Source organism: Mustela lutreola, chromosome 2, assembly GCF_030435805.1.
Source record: "Mustela lutreola isolate mMusLut2 chromosome 2, mMusLut2.pri, whole genome shotgun sequence".
In the NCBI taxonomy this organism is placed as follows: Eukaryota; Metazoa; Chordata; class Mammalia; order Carnivora; family Mustelidae; genus Mustela; species Mustela lutreola.
Genome location: NC_081291.1, coordinates 126,315,882 through 126,338,671, shown reverse-complemented (window position 1 = coordinate 126,338,671; position 22,790 = coordinate 126,315,882). Strand labels below are relative to the sequence as shown.

Below are 22,790 nucleotides of genomic sequence, written 5' to 3'. Positions count from 1 at the left end.
ATGTAGTAGTGATACATACTATGATGTGATAAATCTCAAAAATATACTAAGTAAAATAAGCCAAATATGTGACAAAGGTCACATATTATTTAATTATAATATTACGTGTTCAAAACTGACCAATCGTTGGTTTCCTAGGGCTAGGATTGGGAGTGATGGTTGACTATAAATGGGCATTGAGAACCTTTTTGGGATAAATAAATTATAATGATGGTTGCATTATTTTATAAATTTACTAAAAAAATAATTAAATTATACACAATGGTTGTGTTATATAAATTATATCTCAAACCTATTGAAAATAGCAATAGCTAGTCTTTTTCTATGCACTTATAAAGTACATAATATAACCCTATGAGATGGTATAATTAATATGATTTTCCCATTTCACAGATGAGAAAATAGGCCTAAAGTTTAAATGACAAGGTCATAGAGCTCATGGTTTAGCTGGAACTGAAATTTGGAAAGATCAACTTATAACTTACATTTCTTATTTTTTTGAGTTAATTGACCAAGTAGCAATTATTCTTGAAGCATCAGGTAGTTTATATTTATGAATATCTGGCAGGGGTGGTATCATTGCAGGTGTGAAATCCAGAAAACCAAAGTGGCCTGATGGGCTGCCTTACTGCGATCAAAAGCTGAGTAACTACATGTGAATAGGTTTGTGATCTGAGAGGGAAAGGTCAGGCTTCTTTTAACTTGGGTGAGAATAATCACTTATTTTCCATAATTAAGCTTAAGAAGGGACGGACTGATTTTTAGTAGTATTTTGGTAAATATATCCCATACCAAGAACCTATAGCTTGTCACTCTTTTTTTTCAGATATTTTCTAGACTGATCTAAAATCTCCTACATTGGTCAGTATACACAGTAGTAATGGTTAATAGTAATATCTTGTAGTTACTGAGTGATTACTCTCTAATAGACTGTGTGTTTTACTGCTGTTAACTCATTAGTATTTACAAAAACCGTAGGAACTGACTTCTACAGTTATAATTTCTCTTCATTTTTCAGATGAGGGAACTGAGGCATAATGAGACTAAGTTACTTATTCAAGGATAAACCAGCTAGTAAGTAGCAAAACCAGGCTTTGAGCCCAGGCAGTCTTCTTTGGTTCTCAGTAATTAATAACTATAATAAGCCTATATCTCAAGGCCATAAATCCTAGAAGAGACAGTCCCCAGAATGGGGAATGTGTTCATTTATTCATTCATTTAGTATTGATTATCAGCGTTGTTATGCATTATACTAGGACATTGCTGATAATTAAATATGCTTTTAACTATGCAGATTATATGAATGAACATGCTGTCTTTCAATGTCTTTTCCTTGAATTTAATACTTTGAACTAATCAAGAGGAGTTTTTATGTTTTAATTATTTTTTATCCCATATTCTTCCTCCTTTTGAAAAACATAAAAACAATATGAATTTAACATCATAGAATAGTAGTAAGAATAATCTTCAGAACATTTTCATCTCACTATTTTTTAATGTGTGTGAATGTAAAAGAGGAGCAAAAGAAAAAAAAATAGTTCGTTTAGTACATCCCACTAGTCATTCCCTATGAATAATTCCCTATGGTATTTTGGCAAAGACAGGCTCTTGTCTAATTTTAAATGACTCAATTGAAGCTTCAGCTGGAGGTTGATTCTAGAGGCTAATGTACTTGCTATGAAAGGTTTCTAACATTTAGCCTAATTTTCCACTCCTTAAAATTTTAGAACATTACTTCTAATTACTTTCTGTAACCTACTCAGCCTCTGCAGCCTCCTTGGTTCACACTATTTGTGACTCACTGTCCTTCTAGATAGATATTATGTCTCCCTACTGTGAATTATTTCTGAGTGAAGCAAAGTTTTTATCTTTGCATAGACTGGTAGTTCCTATATTGAGGGATAATTGTATATGCTTCTTTTTTTAATTTGTGCTGTTATGCGTAAATGTACCAAATTATATATTCATCTTGGATTTAAATTTGTGAATTTCAAATCTTTGAATCTGAATCCTAACAGTCTGAACAGTGCCCATTTACTAAATTCGTAGGTGTGAAGTCTAGGTCCATATTACCAAATTTTCTAATACACAGCAGATCTGAATGCTTTTTCCTGTTTTCCATAGATACACATCTAAATAAAAACACTCTTAAATGGCTATTGAATAAACGTTTATATAGAGTTTAGGCATATGAAGTCCATTGCCACTTTTTAAAAGAGAAATGATGATTATGTGGAAACAATGATTTTTTTTTTTATGACTAAGAAATGTGAATTTTCTAGAAGCTGTCAGTCAATAGTATTCTTATTGATTGACATGCTTCTTTCCACCTTTATGTAGAAACTCTTCAATAGGCTAAATAATTTTATTGTTTGTTTCCTGATACAACTGCCAAGCTTTCAGCATTAAATATAATACACTGAGGCAAGGTTCTTACCAGAAGAAATAACTTTATCTTGCTCGTCTTTTATCAATATCTTGCCATTATATTTTGTGTATTATAACCCTTTCACATCATAGCCATAGCTGCCAGTGCTAGTCTGTGTTCTAGACAGAAACAATCAAGAAGGGGGATTTATTGTAAAGTTTAAACATCAATGATTTTGTGGAAATTGTATATATTATAGAACATAATATATATTGTTGTTTTTTTTTTTTTTTTTTTTTCAGGGGAAATGCTGTCTAGTTACTACCTTCCACAAAGATTGGTGGTGATTTTCCTTTTTCTACTCACACACTATCATGGAAAGTGTTATCTGGCCACATGTGAGGCTCAGAGCTGGGGGATATACATGTTATAACAAATCCTTGATTAACAGAGGCCCATACTGAGCTGCAGTCTGCTCTCCTGTGTCCCTGCTGAGAATTATTGTGCAAAGGTTTGTCTTGACAGGCAGTCCTATAAAAATTGGAGCTTATCTGCTATATTGCTTTGATATTTCAATCTAAATTGGATAGATTTTACACTTTGACACTTGGTATATTGTCTTTCCTTTGGATATACAGCTTGTGGGTGTATTAGCATTTACTGAAAGTGCTATAGCAATTCCCATATCAAAGTAATGCTGCTCCTTGGTGTTCTTCAGAGTAAACCCAAGATGTCACATTTCAGGGCAGGTAAAATATAATTGATATCCTTTACTTACTTAAATCTATGTACATACTAGTATCAGTTGAAGAAGCTAGGTCTGCCACAACCAGGTCAAGTCATTATGGACAGATGCTAATAAATACTCCTCTTTTTATCTAATCTGTAGTTCCCAAATTGGAGCAGACATTAGAATCATTTGGAGGGCTGGTTAAAAACAGAGATTACTGTCTCCTCCTTCAGAGTTTCTAATCTGGAATCTGATAGGGCCTAAGATTTTACATTTCTGACCAGTTCCCAAGTGATGTTGGGAACTTCTAGTTTTGGGATCACAATTAAAGAATTGGGTTCTAGGGTACTGTCTAACTTCAGAGCTTAAAGGCTGTGAATGGACCAGATCTCTTCTTGGGCCCATGCTGGAGAACCACTGAACTAATATGCTGATTGGCAAGCATATTCTGTAATGGAGCTTATGGTAAATATTATAGGCTTGTGGGATATACAGTCTCTGTTGCAACAACTGAATTCTGCTGTTATAGTAGGAAAGCAGCCATAGACAACAAAGAAACAATGGATGTGGATGTGTTGCAATACAATTTCATTTACAAAACATGGCCCATGGCCTATAGTTTGCCAATCCCTGATCTAATTCATCAACAAGTAACTTGTATCTTTCCTAGCTCACAAGATATCTGTATCCTGTATAGTAGCCAGCAACTACATGTCCAGCTTTGAGCTGGGAACTCTGGGGGATATATAGGAAGTATAAATCTGATTTTTCTACTCTTTTTCAAAAGATTAGTATAGTATAGTCTTGAGACAATTTAAATGCCTAAGCTGGAATAGATTTCATGATATAGGTGAATCTTGGAGAATGATTAGAAACTAGGCAAAAGAGAACAAAATAGATGTCTCAGAAAGGAAGGCCAAAAGAGAAAAGGTATGGAGGGAACACTATATTCTCCCAAAAGACAGCAAGGAGATTTGTGATATGGAAAGGTTTAGAAATGTTAAGAATCACAGATGCCATTTAACTAACATTTATTGTGCATACTCTCTATACTGGCACAGTGATAGGTCCTGGGGACATAGTTTACCAATGCATAGTCCTTGCCTTCAAGTGTCTCTGGTGGATCAAGATATTAAAGAATCCCAAAGCCATCTAAAGTATTCGAAGTTGGTAGTCTTAGCTCATGGTGGACTTTCAATGGGTATTAAACTGAAAATGAAATTTATGATTGACATTGGGAATTTTTGTTCTTGATCAGAGTGGCTTGAAGCTTTTAGGAAAAGTCATCCTCCATAAGGTAGTAAAATGATAACCATGTAAAAAAACAATTGTTACTGATAATCTCACAGAAACTTTGCTAAGATGGAGAATAGTATGTGTTGGATTTTTGTTTGTTTTTATATATTGTGCTTACTAAAATCCAAATTAGTGTATTATGTTTTTATCAAGCCATGATGAGAACTAAGGACAATTTCCAGGTAGTTTTACTGTTTTGTCTTTCTGATAAAAGTATATGCTCTTTGATACTCTGTATAAAGAAAAAAAAAAATCCTTGGACAAACGGAGCTCTTTATTTCGGAAATTTATTCCTAAAATGCTGGATGTAAGGTCCAGGTAAAGTCTATTATCAAATAAAACATTTAGTAGAGCTGATGATAGGAATGGTGTGAGTGTTTGAATGAGATGATCTCTAAGCTTCCTTCTAATTTCAGTGTTTTGACTTTAGATGATATTTGAAAGATCCACAAGGAGCTAATTCAGGCAGGTTTCCCTAAGAACCTGAGAAAATCACATCCTGAATAATGCATTTCAATACTTGAAACTCGATTTTATTTCATTTAGTAAATAGAGTCATGAATTTGTGATTTAAAAAAGCAAGGAATGATCAAAGATATTATGTTAGACAAGATGAACTATGACTTTTCAGGATCTAAACCATTCTAAACATTTGATTTTTTAATCAAATGTAGGGATGCAGATGACAGCATGCCATTTTTATCTAGTTAGATACCAAGAGAAAGGTAAGGGGCAAATTCCTGTGTGACTTAGATTTCCTGTGATTTGCAGCTTGAAAACCCAAGTCTCTGTGAGCATGCCAATACCATTTTTAAAATGGCTTCTCCATTTTTAATGTTATGGTAGAGCAGAAGCCTACATTTGTACTAAGACAATAATTGATTGCTTGCACAGCCTTGCCCATGGGTAGACTTGAGGCACTTTTAAGTAAAAATCGAGAATTGAGTAATTATCTTCAGTCTTCCTCATTTCATAACCCTTTTATTTCCTACAGATGAGATACTCTGAAATATCCTGAAAATCTGTGTGCATTTGTACGTGTGTGCATATGTATTTGTACTGATGATGTAATGTCACTAATCTTGAGCCAAGGACTTTATTTGATAATAAGTGGGTCCAAAGAGCTTATCATTTCTATATTGACCAAGTTAGGTTACTATTATCAAAAAGCTCTGAAATTGGTGAGAAAAGAAAAAAAAGAGTTGGATGAGACTTCAGAATTGGATAAATCTACAGAAACTGCCTGAAGCATTTTTCCCTGAAAGCAGAAGGAATTTAAGATACAAATACAGAAATTTAATTTTATCCTGTATGGTGGTAGTTGAATACTTTATGACACTTGATTTCCTATTATGTAAAACTTAGAGGAGATGTATGATTTTGAAATGTGGGAGAAAAAAAATTAGGAAAGTGAAGAGAAAGTAAATAATACTGCAAGTTGACTTTGAAATAAATAATTTATTTTGGGGGAATAATTTTAAAAGGAGGATAAAAACACTGTAGTTTTCAGATATTGCAAAGCTAAAATCAAAATCTAAAAAATAGGGGAAGAAAGTTAAACAGCTCTATTATTATGGCATAATTAATATCACAGCCCATAAATACAAAATATAGAATATCCAATCTTAGCATTAGGAAATATAAAGTAATAGGGAAAGTCCATCATAATGGAAATACTTTATTTCCATTATTGAGCACCTAGTATGTGTTAGACAGTGTGCTAGGCACATTGCACACAATGTCTCTACTTTGACAATAGTTCTTCAAATTACCTATTTTCATCCAAATTTTAAGTGAAGAAATTAGTAAAGAGTTACAGAAATTACCCACAGTCACACAGGTGTTCAGTGGAAGAGCCAGGCTTTCAGTCCGAGCTATGCTGTTTCTACTACACATTTATTTCTTTGGTTAACCCTTTCTCCCCAAAGACGTAAGAAGTCCATTTATGTCCAGGTATTTGTTTTCTTGTGTATTTGTTTATTGTGTTTGGTAGTACATGGCATAAATAAAATATGCCATTTAGGCTAGCTAAATTAAGGCATAAATGTAAACACAGAGAAATGAAAGCAAGAGAGAAGAGTATTTGTGTGATTGGTAAAGTACACTTGTCCTTTAAATGCAGTTTTTTTGTTTTGTTTTGTTTTATTTTGTTTTGTTTTGTTTTTAATGTCTATACATTCTTGCAAAATAGAACAAATGATTTCAGGCTGCTTACAATAAAAAGAACTCTAAAAACCACTGACTAAAGAATGAAATTCAGGCGCCAACAGATAAATTATCTAATATAGCTCCCAATTTAAACTGATCACCTCTGTTTTTTGATTTATGAACAGGAAATGAGCTTTGACTGTTGGGGACCTGGATGAAGAGCTCTGGGTTCAACTTGTTCGAGTCCAGTAGCCTACAAAGACCGTCTGGTTGCACAAGGATCATTCAATTGAAGTAAGACCCAATTACTTTAATTAGAATGTAAGACTTTTACTCTTGAGTCAGTTTTCAATAAGATGACTTGGCATGCATCTGTTATGTGCCAAAAGTTGCTAATTTTGATTTTTAAAAAAAGGAATGAGCATTTTTCTGTATCAAATTCTTATGTATTTCAATTTCTGTTCATTTGTTTATTTCATGGACTTGAATCCTTTTCTTCGGATATCATTATCTAAATATTTTAATTCCATTGTGGTTGTTCAAATTGGTGCAATTTTCTTGCCTTTGTAGTATCAAATCATTTTTGTACAACTATAAATGTTATTGTAAGTAATCAAATTAGTCTCTCTCTCTCTCTCTTTTAGTTTAAATTGACCCACTGATTTTACTAAAAAATGACAACAATGCAGTTTGTGCCATGATTCAGCATGGCTTTGCATTACTTATTTATTTCAAGTTTATACAAGTTAACTTTTTGGAATATCTGTCTGTATGGGGTCACATACAGTCTGTGAACTTCCAGTTATATGTTAGAGTTTTAATATATGTTTAAAGAGGGTTTATTGTTCTTCCTGGAATACTCTTACTTTGAGGGGATGATGCTAGTGTGTAATTGAAATGCTTTTCTGTAAAGCGCTAGCACAATTAATGTTCAAATGCTGGTTCAGGCTTACTATGCAGGAAACTTAACATGGCACAGGTGATACAAAGACCCAAAAGGCACCACAGGACCAAGAGCTAGGAGTTCTGAGCAGACCCAGCATGGCCACCAACATACTTTAAGAACTTGGACAAATTATTTAACCTTCTGAGTATTCCCATAGACCTGAATTTGAAGGGGTCAGATTAAATCAGGGAAAGGTGACAAATTCATATGTCTTGAGGTCAGGCATTTAATGCAAATGTATGAAGTCTGTGGGTGTGAGACAGTAAGGAATGGTTGCCTGTGGGGAAGGAGGCTGTGCCCTCATAAAGCCATTCAGATTCCAAAGTTTTAAAGCTGGACAAAGAAGTAAATTGTGTGGTGTGGGAGAGGGGAAAGCCAGAGGAGAATTAAATTTGGCCCCCCTATTGAATGAAGTCTAAGGTCATTCCAGTTCAATAGATGGTTGTAAAATTTTGTGACTATGTAAAACACTTAGAATTTGTCTAGCATCTGTTGAGCTTTATATGTGTTCCTTTTTAAGTAACTGAAGATAAGTAAAATAAAAAAGTTTTCAGTTTGAATTTCCCCTTTAATTGTACATTAGAATTAAGAGAAAAAGTGATTTGACCATAAAATAGTTAAATGATTCAATAGTTTAATTTTCTGAGGTGTTTTTTTGTCTTTGTTGTTGTTGCTGTTTTGTTTTGTTTTGTTTTTTAATCGATTGACCTGGAATGAGAATTTTGAAGCTTGTACTGTAGTCCAAGAATAAAACCTAGCCTATAAATTACTGGTTAACAACTTCTCTACTAGTGAGTATTTTCACTAAAAAAAATCATGTATGCATCTAAAAGAGAGTCTTACAACCTATTTGTGACTAGTTTCATATTCTTTAAGGAGTGTTTTGAAGTTGTATTTTCTTTTGATTAATATTTTAATGAATCTTTTAAAACAAATGTTATTTTATATGGAAAAATTATAGTTGTAGTTAAATTATATTTTCTAACATAATTTTCTAGATCCATCAGTTTTTGCTCCTTTTGTATTTTCCTTTTTACAGCAATGGCATATATGTATTTCTTTTTATCACCTTTACTGACTTTTAAATCTATATTTTAGCTGAGAAAATAAGTACTTTTTATCAGATGCTAATGGCAATTAGGCAGCAAGCCTAGTGGAAGATGGGAAGTGGGCCAAGTCAATATACTCTGGAGGTCTTATCTATTCTCTTTGGCTCAATTTAAGTCAGAATTTAAGTCTACAAGAAAATTGAACCCATGACTATGGGGAGCCATGTGTGTTATCTCAGTGACAAAGGGACAATTAGAAGAAACCAGAATTTTTATACCTTTAGTTGGAATCTTCTAATAGTTTTTTCTTTCTGTATTACTTGTAGAGCTTTTCATTTCAGGATCATATGCATTTGTAGATCCATTCAAGTTACTTCATGTATGATTAATTTTGAGAATGGGTGTATTGTGTGAGGCATGATTGTATCTTTCAGCTAATTTTTTCCAAGTGTTAGTACAAACTGTTACTGTCTTTAAGATCTGTATCCTGAAATAATGTTTAAAATTTTTTATTAGATGTTATAATCCAGCCATGTTGTAATGATTTTAAGTATTTAGTGTTAATTTCTTTGATAGACAAGTCAAACCTGAAGTACTTAGGTGTTAATACTCAAATGGATTAGAACTGGTTAGATCTGTTCCTTGACTGACCCAATCTGACATTAAAAGTATAAGATCTTTTTTTACCCCCAAACATTCATGATGTCCTCTGATGAAGGCTCCAGATATTGTGGAAAATAAGAATAAACATATAAGGGGGCGCCTGGGTGGCTCATTGGTTTAAGCCTCTGCCTTCGGCTCAGGTCATGATCCCAGGGTCCTGGGATCGAGTCCCACATTGGGCTCTCTGCTCAGCAGGGAGCCTGCTTCCTCCTCTCTCTCTCTGACTGCCTCTCTGCCTACTTGTGATCTCTGTCTGTCAAGTAAATAAATAAAATATTTAAAAAAAAAGAATAAACATATAAGTAAAAACATTAGCAGATATAATTTAAGGTAAGCCAAACAAGGAGGCTTTCTAATGATGCTATTTCACATCCTATCATCTTGTTTTAGAGAGGCATTTTAAAAAAATTACCAGCGTGATTAAAAATATTCTTTTTTCTCTTTAATGAACATACTCATACATGTTTATGAATAAATTCATGAATGTTTATCTTCAGTGCTTTAGTAACACATAGAGTATATGGACAAAGTAGATGTTTAGACAACAGACTCAATTATTCCTTTATTGTCTTTTTAGGCTTATAGAATTAATGACAAGAATATCCATTCTATTGCTTAGATCACTGATTCCCAACATTAAAACAAAGTAATGAAAACTCTAAATTGAGATAGTTAATTGCCACCCTTCTTGTATGTATACCTCATCAGTGGTTCTGAAACTAAAAACCCTCAGATTTTAATTCCTTTCATGCGACCAAAGGCTTTGATACTCAACATAAGTTCACCTTTAGCATTTGACATTTGTTATGCAAGGCTTTCAAATGAAGTGTTTAATTAAAATTAAAGTGCCATTGTTTTTAATAGCCCAGAAAAAATGGGTATGAATTAAATTAAAAAAAAAAAAGACATGATAGTGGATTTAAGAATACTGTAGCTCCTGTGTGAATACTGGAGTTGTTTGAAAAAATTTTATAAAACATTCTTATTATCAAAATCTAATTTAAGGTTTAATGATGCAGTAAAGTTGAGATGTTCACAAAGAAACCAGAATAATAACAGTAAAAATTTAGCCATAGCTTAGTACAATCTAACCAAAATTTTCTGGTCAATTAGATTTGATTGTGTTAAAGAGTGACAAACTACACAAGTAATTAGAAATCATGCATTAGTGAGTGGCTGGATACTGGTGCCTGTTAAAGGCATTTTTATGCTTCCTGAGGTTTGACACCCCTTCCTGGGTCTCTGTAAACCAAAGTACATGCAATTATCACACTCTTTATTTTTCTTGAGAAGGTTCTCACTAAACTGTTTAATAAATGTGATTTATTCCAGAATTTACTCTCTTACTTTTCTTAAGAGGCAACCTTTGCTTAGGGTACAAGACTAATAATAATAATAATAATAATAATAATGGGACAGTTAAATGACCTAATAGAAGCATATATATGTAAAAATAAAACCTAGTATCACAAATAGCCTTATCACACTCAGTAGCTTTGCATTTCTAACCCAGTGGGTTTATATAGAATCTTACCAATGCTCTAAGTCCTTAAATGAGAGAGATAGGGAAAAGCGCTGATGGCACCTTGAACTTGTCCTGATCTGTCCTTAACTACTACCATAGCTACAATGTAATTTCATCTAAATAATGGTTTTCTAGTTAATCTCAGCATGAGATCAGCTTTGTTAAGAAAAGATTTGTAGTCTATTTCTTGTAAAGGACATTTTAATCAGTAAAAATTTTTGTTTGAGCTATATCATATACTTAACTAATATATAATTTATGAAATATTTTAAATATTATAAATATTTAAATTTTATTGTACTATTACTAATAAAAATAATTTCTGTATTAGAGTGTATCCTTAAAGCTGAAGTTATATTACTTTTTTATATTTTCTTTACAAATGCATTTCTCTCAGTACTCACTTGAAATAGCTTCATTTCTAAAGAAATAGAAAATGACAATATTCATGTAGGGAGTAAGAAGTCAACCCTTAAGAGCTAAGTGATATTTTAAAGGGGAAGACCTTAATTATTAACTTTTAATTCTTTATTTAATTTAATGTAATTTAATACAATATATTTGAGAGAGGATGCATGTACTCAAGCAGGGAGAGGGACTAGACAACTTTGTGCTGACCTCTGAGCCTGATGTGGGGCTCAACATTGGAGCTGAAAGATCATGACCTGAGCTGAAATCAAGAATTGGGTCTTCAACCAGTTGAGCCACCCAGGTGCCCCCCTTTTTATTTTTATACAGATAAATCAATTGTTAAATATTTCTTGCCTAATTTTGTAAGTTTTTTAAAAGCTTTTTGCATATCATTTTTGAAGTAAATTTCAAAGATCCCAGCTTTTAACTATATTAATCAGCTTGGCAGCAATTCATTTAGTACTTGATGCTGAAAAATATCTTTACACAAGTGGCTTCATTTTCTTATTTAACTTAAGGAAGTTTCTTGTTAACTTACATGGTATAAATTTCATACTTGTGTATATATTAAGTGTTTTCTTGTCCTTGAAATATCTTTTTATATTTACATTTCCAAGAAAAATAATTCTAAAACTGATTTTCTTTTTTTAAGCTAAATGTTCACCCTTTAAATGAAAGGTTGTTTGAAACCTACAAAATTTATTCTCTTCTTTATATATAAAATGTGTAGCATATTAATATTTATTTATTTACTTATTTATTTTTGAAGATTTAATTTATCTTTCAGAGAGAGAGAGCGTACACAAGTAGGCAGAGTGGCTGGCAGAGGTGGAGAGAAAAGCAGGTTCCCTGATGAGCAAGGAGCCTGATGTGGGACTCGATCCCAGGATTTTGGGATTATGACCTGAGCTGAAGGTGGCAGCTTAACTGACTGACCCAGCCAGGCATCCCAGCATATTAATATTTAGAAAATAAATTATTCCCTAAAATTTTTCAATAATAATTTCATAGAAATATTTTTGGTGAGCCTATTTTGTATTTCAGTTACTATCTTGGGTACTAGAGGAACAAAGTTAATTATGATATAGTAATTTCCCTCAGGATGTTTACTGTTTATTGAGGATACAAATAATTACAATAGACTATGCTAAGGTAATGTGAGCATGTAAAAAGTAGCACAAAGATAGGAATATTGTTTTGTATTGTTTTTTTTTGTTTCTTAACTCTCAAGTACTTCTACCCTAGATCAATCTCTTTGGCTTCAGATCAAATACAAGGGTGATTAATATTTTAGAGAGCCAACTGAAGGAGCCATACCATGCTAGTCCAAAACAACCAATATAGCATAAGAATTACATGCATGTGTATTATTACCTTAATATTCAAATATGGAAAATAGGTATTTACATGAAGTTATATATTATTTTTTATTTACTTTTCTGTTACATAATTGCTATTTTTAAAATTAACATATAATGTACTATAAGTCCCAGGGGTACAGGTCTGTGAATTATCAGGCTTCCACACTTCACAGCACACACCATAGCCCATACCCTCCCCAATGTCCATAACCCAAACACTCTGTCCCTAATCCCCTCCCCACCAGCAACCCTCAGTTTGTTTTGTGAGATTAAGAACCTCTTATGGCTTATCTCCCTCCCAAACCCATCTTGTTCCATTTTTTCCTTCCCTATCCCCCACACCCAACACTTTGCCTCTCAAATTCCTCTTACCAGGGAGATATATGATAATTGTCTTTCTCTGGTTGACTTATTTCACTCAACATAATACCCTCTAGTTCCATCCACATCATTGCAAATAGCAAGATATCTTTTTATGACTGCATAGTTATTCATTGTGTGTGTGTGTGTGTGTGTGTTTATATATGCCACTTCTTCTTTATCCATTCTTCTGTTGATGTACATCTAGGTTATTTCCATAGATTGGCTATTGTGGACATTGCTGCTATAAGCATTTGGGTGCATGTGCCCCTTTGGATCACTACATTTGTATCTTTAAGGTAAATACCCAGTAGTGCGATTGCTAGGTCATAGGGTAGCTCTATTTTCAACTTTCAAAGTTGAAAATAGAGCTAAACTTTGAGAAACCTCCATGCTGTTTTCCAGAATGGTTGCACCAGCTTGCATTCCCATCAACAGTGTAGGAGGGTTCCCCTTTCTCCGCGTCCTTGCCAGCATCTGGTTTTTTTCTGACTTGTTAATCTGAGTACAGATTTTTTGCATCGTTGGTTAAATTTATTCCTAGGTATCTTATGGTTTTGGGTGCAGTTGTAAATAGGATCAACTCCTTAATTTCTCTTTCTTCTGTCTTGCTGTTGGTGTGTAGAAATGCAACTGATGTCTATACATTGATTTTATATCCTGACACTTTACTGAATTCCTGTATGAGCTCTAGTAGTTTTCAAGTGGAGTCTTTTGGGTTATCCACATAAAGTATCATACCATCTGCAAAGAGTGAGAGTTTGGCTTCTTATTTGCCAGTGCATATGCCTTTTGTTTCTTTTTGTTGTCTGATTGCTGAGGCTAAGACTTCTAGTACTATGTTGAATAGCAGTAGTGATAGGAGACATCCCTGCTGTGTTCCTGACCTTAGCGGAAAAGCTCTCAGTTTTTCCCCATTGAGAATGATGTTCTCTGTTGGTTTTTCATAGATGGCTTGGATGATATTGAGGTATGTACCCTCTATCCCTACACTTTGAAGAGTTTTGATCAAGAAGGGATGCTATACTTTGTCCAGTGTTTTTTCAGCATCCATTGAGAGTATCATATGGTTCTTGTTCTTTCTTTTATTAATGTATCATATCAACAGATTGACTTACAGATGTTGAACCACCCTTGTAGCCCAGGAATAAATCCCACTTGGTCGTGGTGAATAATCCTTTTTAGTGTACTGTTGGATCCTATTGGCTAATATTTTGGTGAGAATTTTCACATTTGGGTCCATCAAGGATATTGGTCTATGATTCTCCTTTTTGATGTGGTATTTGGTTTTGGGATCAAGGTGATGCTGGCATCATAAAATGAGTTTGGAAGTTTTCCTTCCACTTCTAGTTTTTGGAACAGCTTCAGGAGAATAGGTATTAATTCTTCTTTAAATGTTTGGTAGCCTTCCCCTGAGAAGCCGTCTGGCCCTGGGCTCTTGTTTGTTGGTAGATTTTTGATGACTGCTTCAATCACCTTACTGGTTATGGGTCTGTTCAGGTTTTCTATTTCTTCCTGGTACAGTTTTGGTAGTTTATATGTCTCTAACGAATGCATCCATTTCTTCCGGATTGTCAAATTTGCTGGCATATAGTTGCTTATAATATGTTAATTGTTTGTATTTCCTTGGTGTTGGTTGTGATCTCTCCTCTTTCGTTCATGTTTTTATTTATTTGGGTCCTTTCTCTTTTCTTTTTGGTAAGTCTGGCCAGGGGTTTATCAATCTTATTAATTCTTTCAAAGAACCAGCTCCTAGTTTGCTGATTTGTTCTACTGTTTTTTTTTGTTGTTGTTGTTGTTTTTTTTTTTTTTTTTTGTTTCTATTTCATTGATTCCTGCTCTGATCTTTATGATTTCTCTTCTCCTGCTGGGTTTAGGCTTTTTTTGCTCTTCTTTCTCCAGCTTCTTTAGATGTAGGGTTAGGTTGTGTATTAGAGACCTTTCTTATTTCCTGAGAAAGGCTTCTATCACTATATTATTTTCCTCTCAGGACTGCCTTTGCTGTGTCCCACAGATTTTGAACAATTGTGTTTTCTTTTCATTTGTTTCCCTGAATTTTTCCAATTCTTCTTTAATGTCCTCATTGGCCCATTCATTCTTTAGTAGGATGCTCTTTCGCCTCCATGTATTTGGGTTCTTTCTGACTTTCCTCTTGTTGTTGAATTCTAGTTTCAAAACATTGTGGTCTGAAAATATGCAGGGAATGATCCCAGTCTTGTGGTATCAGTTGAGACCTGATTTGTGACCCAGGTTGTGATCTATTCTGGAGAATATTCCATGTGAACTAGAGAAGAATGTATATTCTGATGCTCTGGATGGAATGTTCTGACTATATCTGTGTCTATCTGGTCCAGTGTGTCGTTTAAAGCCTTTTTTTCCTTGTTGATCTTTTGCTTACATGAACTGTGCATTTCAGTGAGGGGAGTGTTAAAGTCCCCTACTATTGTTGTATTATTGTCGGTGTGTTTCTTTGATTTTGTTGTTAATTGGTTTCTGTAGTTGGCTGCTCCCATGTTAGGGGCAAAGATATTTAAATTTGTTAGATCTTGTTGTTGGACAGTCCCTTTGAGTATGATATAGTGTCCTTCCTCACCTCTTATTATAGCCTTTGGCCTAAAAATCTAATATATCTGAGATAAGGATTGCCACCCCTGCTTTCTTTCGACATCCTTCAACATGGTAAATTGTTTTCCACCCCTCACTTTCAATCTGGAGATGTCTTTGGGTCTAGAATGAGTTTGTTGTGGACAGTGTATTAATGGTTTGTGTGTGTGTGTGTGTGTTTTGTTTTTTTTAATCCATTCTGATACCCCGTGTCTTTTGGTTGGAGCATTTAGCCCATTTATAATCAGCACAACTATTGAAAGTTATCAATTTAGTGCCATTGTATTGCCTGTAAGGTGACTTTTACTATATATTGTCTCTGTTCCTTTATGGTCTACTACTTTTAGTGCCTCTCTTTGCTTAGAGGACCCCTTCAATATATCCAGTAGGGTAGGTTTCGTGTTTGCAAATTCTTTTAGTTTTTGTTTGTCCTGGAATCTTTTTATCTCTCCTTCTATTTTCAGTGATAGTGTAGCTGGGTATAGTATTCTTGGCTGCTTGTTTTTCTCATTTAGTGCTCTGAAAATATCATGCCAGTTCTTTCTGGTCTGCCAGGTGTCTGTGGATAAGTCTGCTGCTAATCTAGTATTTTTTACCATCATATGTTACAGACTTCTTGTCCCAGGCTGCTTTCAGGATTTTCTCTTTGTCACTGAGACCTGTCAGTTTTACTGAAGGTATGTGAACCTATTCTTATTGATTTTGAGGGGGTTCTCTTTGCCTCCTGGATTTCGATGTTTGTTCTCTTTGCCATATTAGGAAAATACTTTACAGTAATTTGCTCCAATTTACCTTCTGATCCCTCTCTCTTTCCTCTTCTTCTGGAATCCCAATTATTTTAATATTGTTTTGTCTTATGGTATCAGTTATCTCTTGAATTCCCTCCTCATAGTCCAGTAATTGTTTGTCTCTCTTCTGCTCAGCTTCTTTATTCTCTGTCATTTGGTCTTCTATATCACTAATTCTCTCTTCTGCCTCATTTATCCTAGCAGTAAGAGCCTCTATTTTGTATTGCACCTCATTAATAGTTTTTTTTTTTATTTCAACTTTGTTAGATTTTATTTCTTTTATTTCTCCAGAAAGGGCTTTTATTTCTCCAGACAGAGTTTCTCTGATATCTTCCATGCCTTTTTCCTGCCCAGCTAGTACCTTGAGAATCATCATTCTGAACTCTTGATCTGACATGGTACCAATGTCCGTATTAGTTAGGTCCCTAGCCTTCGGTACTGCCTCTTGTTCTTTTTTTTGTGGTGAGTTTTCCCACCTTGTCATTTTATCCAGATAAGAATATATGAATGAGAGAATAAAATACTATAAGGTTGGCAAGACCCCAGAAAAATGTATGCTAACCAAATCCAAAGAGACCCCAAATTGGGGGGAGATGAAAGTGGGTAAAAAGAAATTTAAAAAAATTAAGAAAATTAAAAATATATATATGTATATATATTTGGTGAATAGATTTGATTTTGGGTGTATTTTGGTCTTTTAGGAGAAACTACCTCCCAAAATTTTAAAGAAAGAAAAACTTACATATATATACAAAAAATTGGGGTAAACATGATGAAGGGATGGAATATGACTGTAAAGATGAAAATATTTAAAAAAATTCTAAAAAATGAATTGATAAGAGAAGTTGGTTGGAAAAAGAAAAAAGAATGTGGAGAGAATTTGCTCAGGCTTGACACTAGAATAAAGCTCTGTGCTAGATTTAGTGTATATTTTGATCTATTAGAAGAAATTGTATTAAAAAATGTTTTAGAAGAAAAAACCCTATATGTATACAAAAAATAAAGTTAGGTACAATGAAGAATAAACTATAACTATAATTATGAAGGTTTAAAAAGATTTTTTTTAATAAATAAATTGTTAAGATAAACTAGTTAAAGAATGTTAAAAGAGGAAAAGTTAAAAAAAAATTAGAGAAAATTAAAAAAAGAATTAACTAACTTTGCAAAACTAAATAATCCTGGGGAGAAAGCTATGAATTCCATGCTTTGCTTTCTCCTCCTCTGGAATTCCACTGTTCTCCTTGATCAGTGTGCTTGGTCTTGGCTGGATGTTCTTGCTGATCTTCTGGGGGAGGGGCCTCTTGCTGTGATTCTCAGATGTCTTTGTCCAAGGCCAAATTGCACCGCCCTTGCCAGGGGCCAGTCTAAGTAATCTGCCTGGGTTTGTTCTTGGGAGCTTTTGTTCCCTGAATGCTTTCTGTAGAGTTCTGGAGGATGGGAATGTAAATGGTGCCTTCCTAGTCTCTGGCCTGGAGGAGCCAAGAACTTGGGGCCCCTCTCCTCAGTGTGTCCTCATAGAAAGGTCGTCAAACACTCTCATCTCCCTGGTCTCCAGCTGTGCTCTGAGCTCATCCATCCTGTGACTGGGCATTTCTGTGTCTGGCACATAGCCCCGTTTGGAGTTTCCAAACCCAGCAGATTCCTGCTGCTCTGCTCTTCTGGTGGATGAAGGTAGGTCTCCCCAGATCTGCCACTTTTGGGGTCCCTGCTCAAAGATCAGTGATCTGACTGTGCCATGTACCACAGTTTAAGGTAACCCTGAGCTGAGAGCTCACTCCTTGTCTCTGTCTCTGCAGCTGGCTTTCCTAATCTGATATCTGCAAGTTCTGCTACACTCAGACATCCCAATCCTTCTGTGACCCTGTGGGTCCTGAGACCACACTGTCCCCATGATGGCTCCACCCCCACTTAGCCTCTGGAGTGGAGTGATGTCCCTCAGTGGAGCAGACTTCTTAGAGTTAGGATTTTGTGTTCCGTTGTTTCACTGTTTCCCGGGAGCCAGCCCTTACTCATGCAGTCTATCTTCCCATCACTTTGTATTCACTTCTCCGCACATTCTACCTTTCAGAAAGTGGTCAATTTTCTGTTTCTAGAATTGTTGCTCCTCTTCTCTTTGATCTCCTATTGGCTTTATAGGTATTTGGAATGGTTTGATAACTATCTAGCTGAACTCCTGTGATCTGATGTCATCTCAGTCTGCTACTCCTCCACCAACTTGACTGGAACCCACATAATTGCTATTTAAACAGAATAGCATTAGGATAGTTAAAAGTGTCAATTAATACTTTATTGGACTAATGGAACAAATAATATGTATGAAATAGAACAATATTTTTGTTTCATTCTGTCCTCTGATAGAGTAATTAATTTTAACTATTACTTGAATTTTTATTAGATATTTAAATTTTATAGATGATTATGAACTTAATCATTGTGGAGAATTATAAATGGAGAATTTAAACACAAAAGAACTAAGTAAACAGATGTTACCTATATTTAATGCAGAATAAGGACATATTTTTCTATCCTGTGATACAATAGGATATTTTTATTCTTTGTTTCCTTTCTAATAACACTTCTTTTAAGTGTCTAAGTATTTAGGGAAGTATTTAGTGTCATATTAAAATTGAATATAGGTACATGTAACATTTTCTTTGATTTGAATCTTTGCCTTCATCAAGGCCTTATCACACTAATTTTTTTATATCAGATCAAGGTGATAATACAGGTTAAATATCCTCTCAAACAATTTTTTTTTTTTTTAGATTACTTTGGATTTAACTTAAAGCAGTAGCTATTTAGACTCATTAGAATTAGATCCCAGATCTTTTGATTCACTTAATATCTGCAGGCTTGTTCTGGCAGACATGCTATGTCAACCAGGAATTTTGCTTGTATACATTTACCATATAGGATAGCCTGTCAAAAATATTCATCATTTTTGAAAACTTCAGAGCATATTGATTGGCAATATAAGTTAAACCTGTCTTCTTCAGGGACAGTGATTTTAAAGTACAGAGATGATATGAACTTGGATATCCAGTTAATACTGGATTTCAAATAAATCACAGTTTTAGTAAAGAAATAGTCTTATTTAACTTAACTTACCTTTTTTACCGATTTTTTTTTTTTTTTGGTAGGGGTGTGTTTTACAGTAGTTTCTGAGGTTTTGTTTCAGCATTAACAACTCAGGTGGAATCCGTTTTTTTCTAGATTTCTTATGGCCATTCAGAGTGCATCATTTAGAGAAACCAGCCATAAATGTCTATTTTATTTCAATCCTTTTCTTCCTACCTTCAATGTATTTCCAAATTAGATAAAAACATTATTTTTGTCCCAAACTTTCAAAATTAATTTATGGCAGCCCAAGATTTCCATCCTTTCAAATGGCCAGTAACAACAATAGCCATTTTGTAGTTTCATGTCTAAGGAGAATATATAGCTTTATTTCTATAAAGTCCAACATCTCATTAAGTACTCATGGACTTTTACATAACTGAAAAATGATCAAAAGCTTTCATTATAAAATCCTCAATTTCACAGTTAGGCAAAACATACATTCTTTGAGCGGTGTTGCATGTAGGGTTTACAGGGCATTTAACAGGTAACATTTTTGCATTTTCTTTGGCCAGAAGTTTATAGGCTGATTAGGATTTGTCAAAATTTACGTTTACATAGTCTGTCAAATATGTACATAGAGAAGTGTAGTAGTCAGAATAATCACCCTGTGAGATGTTCAAGTCCAATTTTTGGAATTTGTGGATATATTATGTTACATGACAAAAGGGGGATTAAGATAGCAGATGGAATTAAGTTTGCTAATGAGATAACTTTAAGACAGGAAGAATATGGGCATCTGGGAGGCACAGTCAGTTAAGCCTCCAACTCCTGGTTTCAGCTCAGGTCATAATCTCAGGATCCTGAGATCAGGCCCTGCTTTGGGCTCCAATGCCCTATGCTTAAGCTTTGCTTAAGACTTTCTCCCTCTCTCCCAGCAACCCTTCAACTTTCTCACTCTCAAATAAATAAATCTTTAAAAAAAAAAAAAAAAAAAAGGAAGACTATCTTTGTTTATCCTGGTGGCCCCATGTAATCACAAGCTTCTTTAAATATGGGAGAGGGAGAGAGAAGAGTCCATGTCAGAGTGATGTGATCTATGAGATTCAACCAGCCACTGGTTGAATTCAACCAGCCACTTGTTTTGAAGATTTGAAGAGGCACAGGCAAGGATTGGAGGTGGCCTCTAGAAGCAGGAAAAGTCAAGAAAATATATACTCCCCTAGAATCTCCAGAAAAGAACTCAGTCATGCTACTACTTTGATTTTTAGCCCCAATGCCTTGATTAACCCAGTAATACTCATTTCAAAATCCCATCCTCCAGTAACATAAAATAATAAATTTGTGTTGTTTTATGCTATTAAGTCTGTGGTAACTTGTTACAAGGCTATAGGAAATTAATGGGCAAAGTCTAGTTCTTATTTGGGTAAGATATTAATATTCTTTGTTTTATGTTTTCTGTGGTTTCATAATATCTTCATAAAAACCTAGAAGAATATTTGAAACTCCATTTTCTAAAACAAAGCACCTAAGAACTAGAGAAAACATTTTGTTGTTGTGATTCAGTGCATCACTAAATATACTGAGAAAAGTGTGTTTGTTAATCAGGTCCAGTTAAATCTGGTTTACACTATAATAGATCAATCCATCTATTCAAAATTTCTCCTGTTGTTTGCCTACATAGCTGTAGTCTCTGAATCAAGAAGTGTAGCTTTATTTATTTTTATAGAATAATCCAGTGGATCATAGGATGTGCATTTATTCTTGTGTGTGCCCGGAGGCTAATATAGTGAGTGCTCTGACTGAGCATTGAAGTAATTTGGAGACTTGGAAAAAACAAAATAAAGCATATGACTGATTTATAAGTACTCAAATGTTTCATCTAGGACTTGTGAAATTTTGATTTCCTATTGCTTTTCTTCTGCTTTTCCACCATGCCCATTCCCAAATTCCTTTCTGCCTATTGTATAAAATGCTCTGACAGGTTAAGTATCTCCCTAATACAATTGCATGTCTTTCTGTCATTAAAATAATACAATTGTCTGGGTTATACTGACATTGGTATTATAATCATTCTCATTTCATTATCTAAACTCTTAGAAAACATGGTCAATGTATTCACAATGTTAAAAATTAAACTAGCATTGCCTCAATGGAAAGCATACAATTAATCCACAGGAAAGTGAAAGATGACTGTTAATGCTCATGATTACAATGCATTTAGGCTGCACATAGAAGTCACATCACTCAGTGCTGACAATGGTTGTTTCATTTTTATGAACTGCAAATCACAGTTGCCAACTAGCAGTTGGGGAAAAAACAATGACAGTAACTACTGAGAATGGATAATCTATGTCCTCCCCATTTGAAACTAAATAGAGTGTTATTTATTGCTTCAATTTTTTGAGCTGCCATATGGGTTTTGTACTTTTTCCCTAACCTTCTCTACCCATTGCTGAAAACCAACATATTTTGCAACCCAAGAAGTGGTTTCTTGGGACATGGGGATTTTAGTGCTCAAACCAGAGTAGTTCCAGGGAAACCTGAATCAGTGGTCATCCTAAAACCAGTATGTAGCTTTAAGATATATTTGATATTCAACATACCTAAAACATAGTCTCCTCATATGTGCTTACAATATATTTTCTATCTTGGTGTATTGCTTTAGAACTGATCAGGAATGTAGGAATCATCATATTTTTTTCTCTTAGTCCTTTTTCCAATAATTCAACATTTCCTATGACTTATATATTTTAAAAATACTTTATTTATTTGAGAGAGAGAATGAATGGGGGTGATGGGGGTGAGTAGCACAGGAGGTGGGAGAGGGACAAGCAGACTCAGAGCCCCACAAAGGTCTCCATCCCAGAACCCTGAGATTATGACCTGTCCTGAGGGCAGATGCTTAACCAACTAACCACCCAGGCCTCCCAGCACTATGACATTTTAAAATTCTTTTTTCATTTTTTGAAAATTAAATGGTTTCTCATTGTTCCAAAAATTCTACATATGAAAAGATGGGCAGAGAAAAGTCCGTTTCCTTTCCACCTTGACCAAAGTCTTTCCAGTTTCCATCCAGGTTAAAGTAGTTCTCACTGTTATTAGTTTCATATGCATCTTTATGAATATAAATGCAAATATAAATACTGTTTTTTCCTTTGTCTCCTTTGTCAATAATCACTAATAAGAAGAATGGGCACCATATAGCATAATCAGAGGTTGTTAACAGTTCTGAAAATCATCTGGGTAAATATTGCCAGCTTACTACCCTGAGGGTAAAATGAAACAAAACAAAACAAAAAAACCTCTGCTCCCTGGTTTTTGTGCTCTATAGATTTTGGCTTTACCCTCTAGAAGGATCTTCCATTTCTATCTTCTTCCTTTTATATAAAGAAAGCAGTGGAAAGTATCCATTTATTGGTGGCTGAGCAGTTTTCCCTGCGTGGTTCCTTCCCAAAAGAAAGTCGGAAGTCCAAAGATATTT

General features: G+C 34.4%; 1 protein-coding gene across 4 annotated transcripts in view; it reads left to right on the top strand.

Moving 5' to 3' along the window:
* NAALADL2 (N-acetylated alpha-linked acidic dipeptidase like 2) overlaps positions 1–22,790 on the top strand; it is a 1,363,661-nt gene that overhangs the window by 324,117 nt on the left and 1,016,754 nt on the right. For 3 of the 4 annotated variants that reach the window (XM_059163440.1, XM_059163438.1, XM_059163441.1), the window contains one exon: positions 6,728–6,836. The gene's annotated coding sequence lies outside the window, so the exon portion shown is untranslated. Of the gene's footprint in view, positions 1–2,670; positions 2,880–6,727; positions 6,837–22,790 lie in introns of all 4 variants that reach the window. The other variant, XM_059163439.1, reaches the window with a different exon arrangement.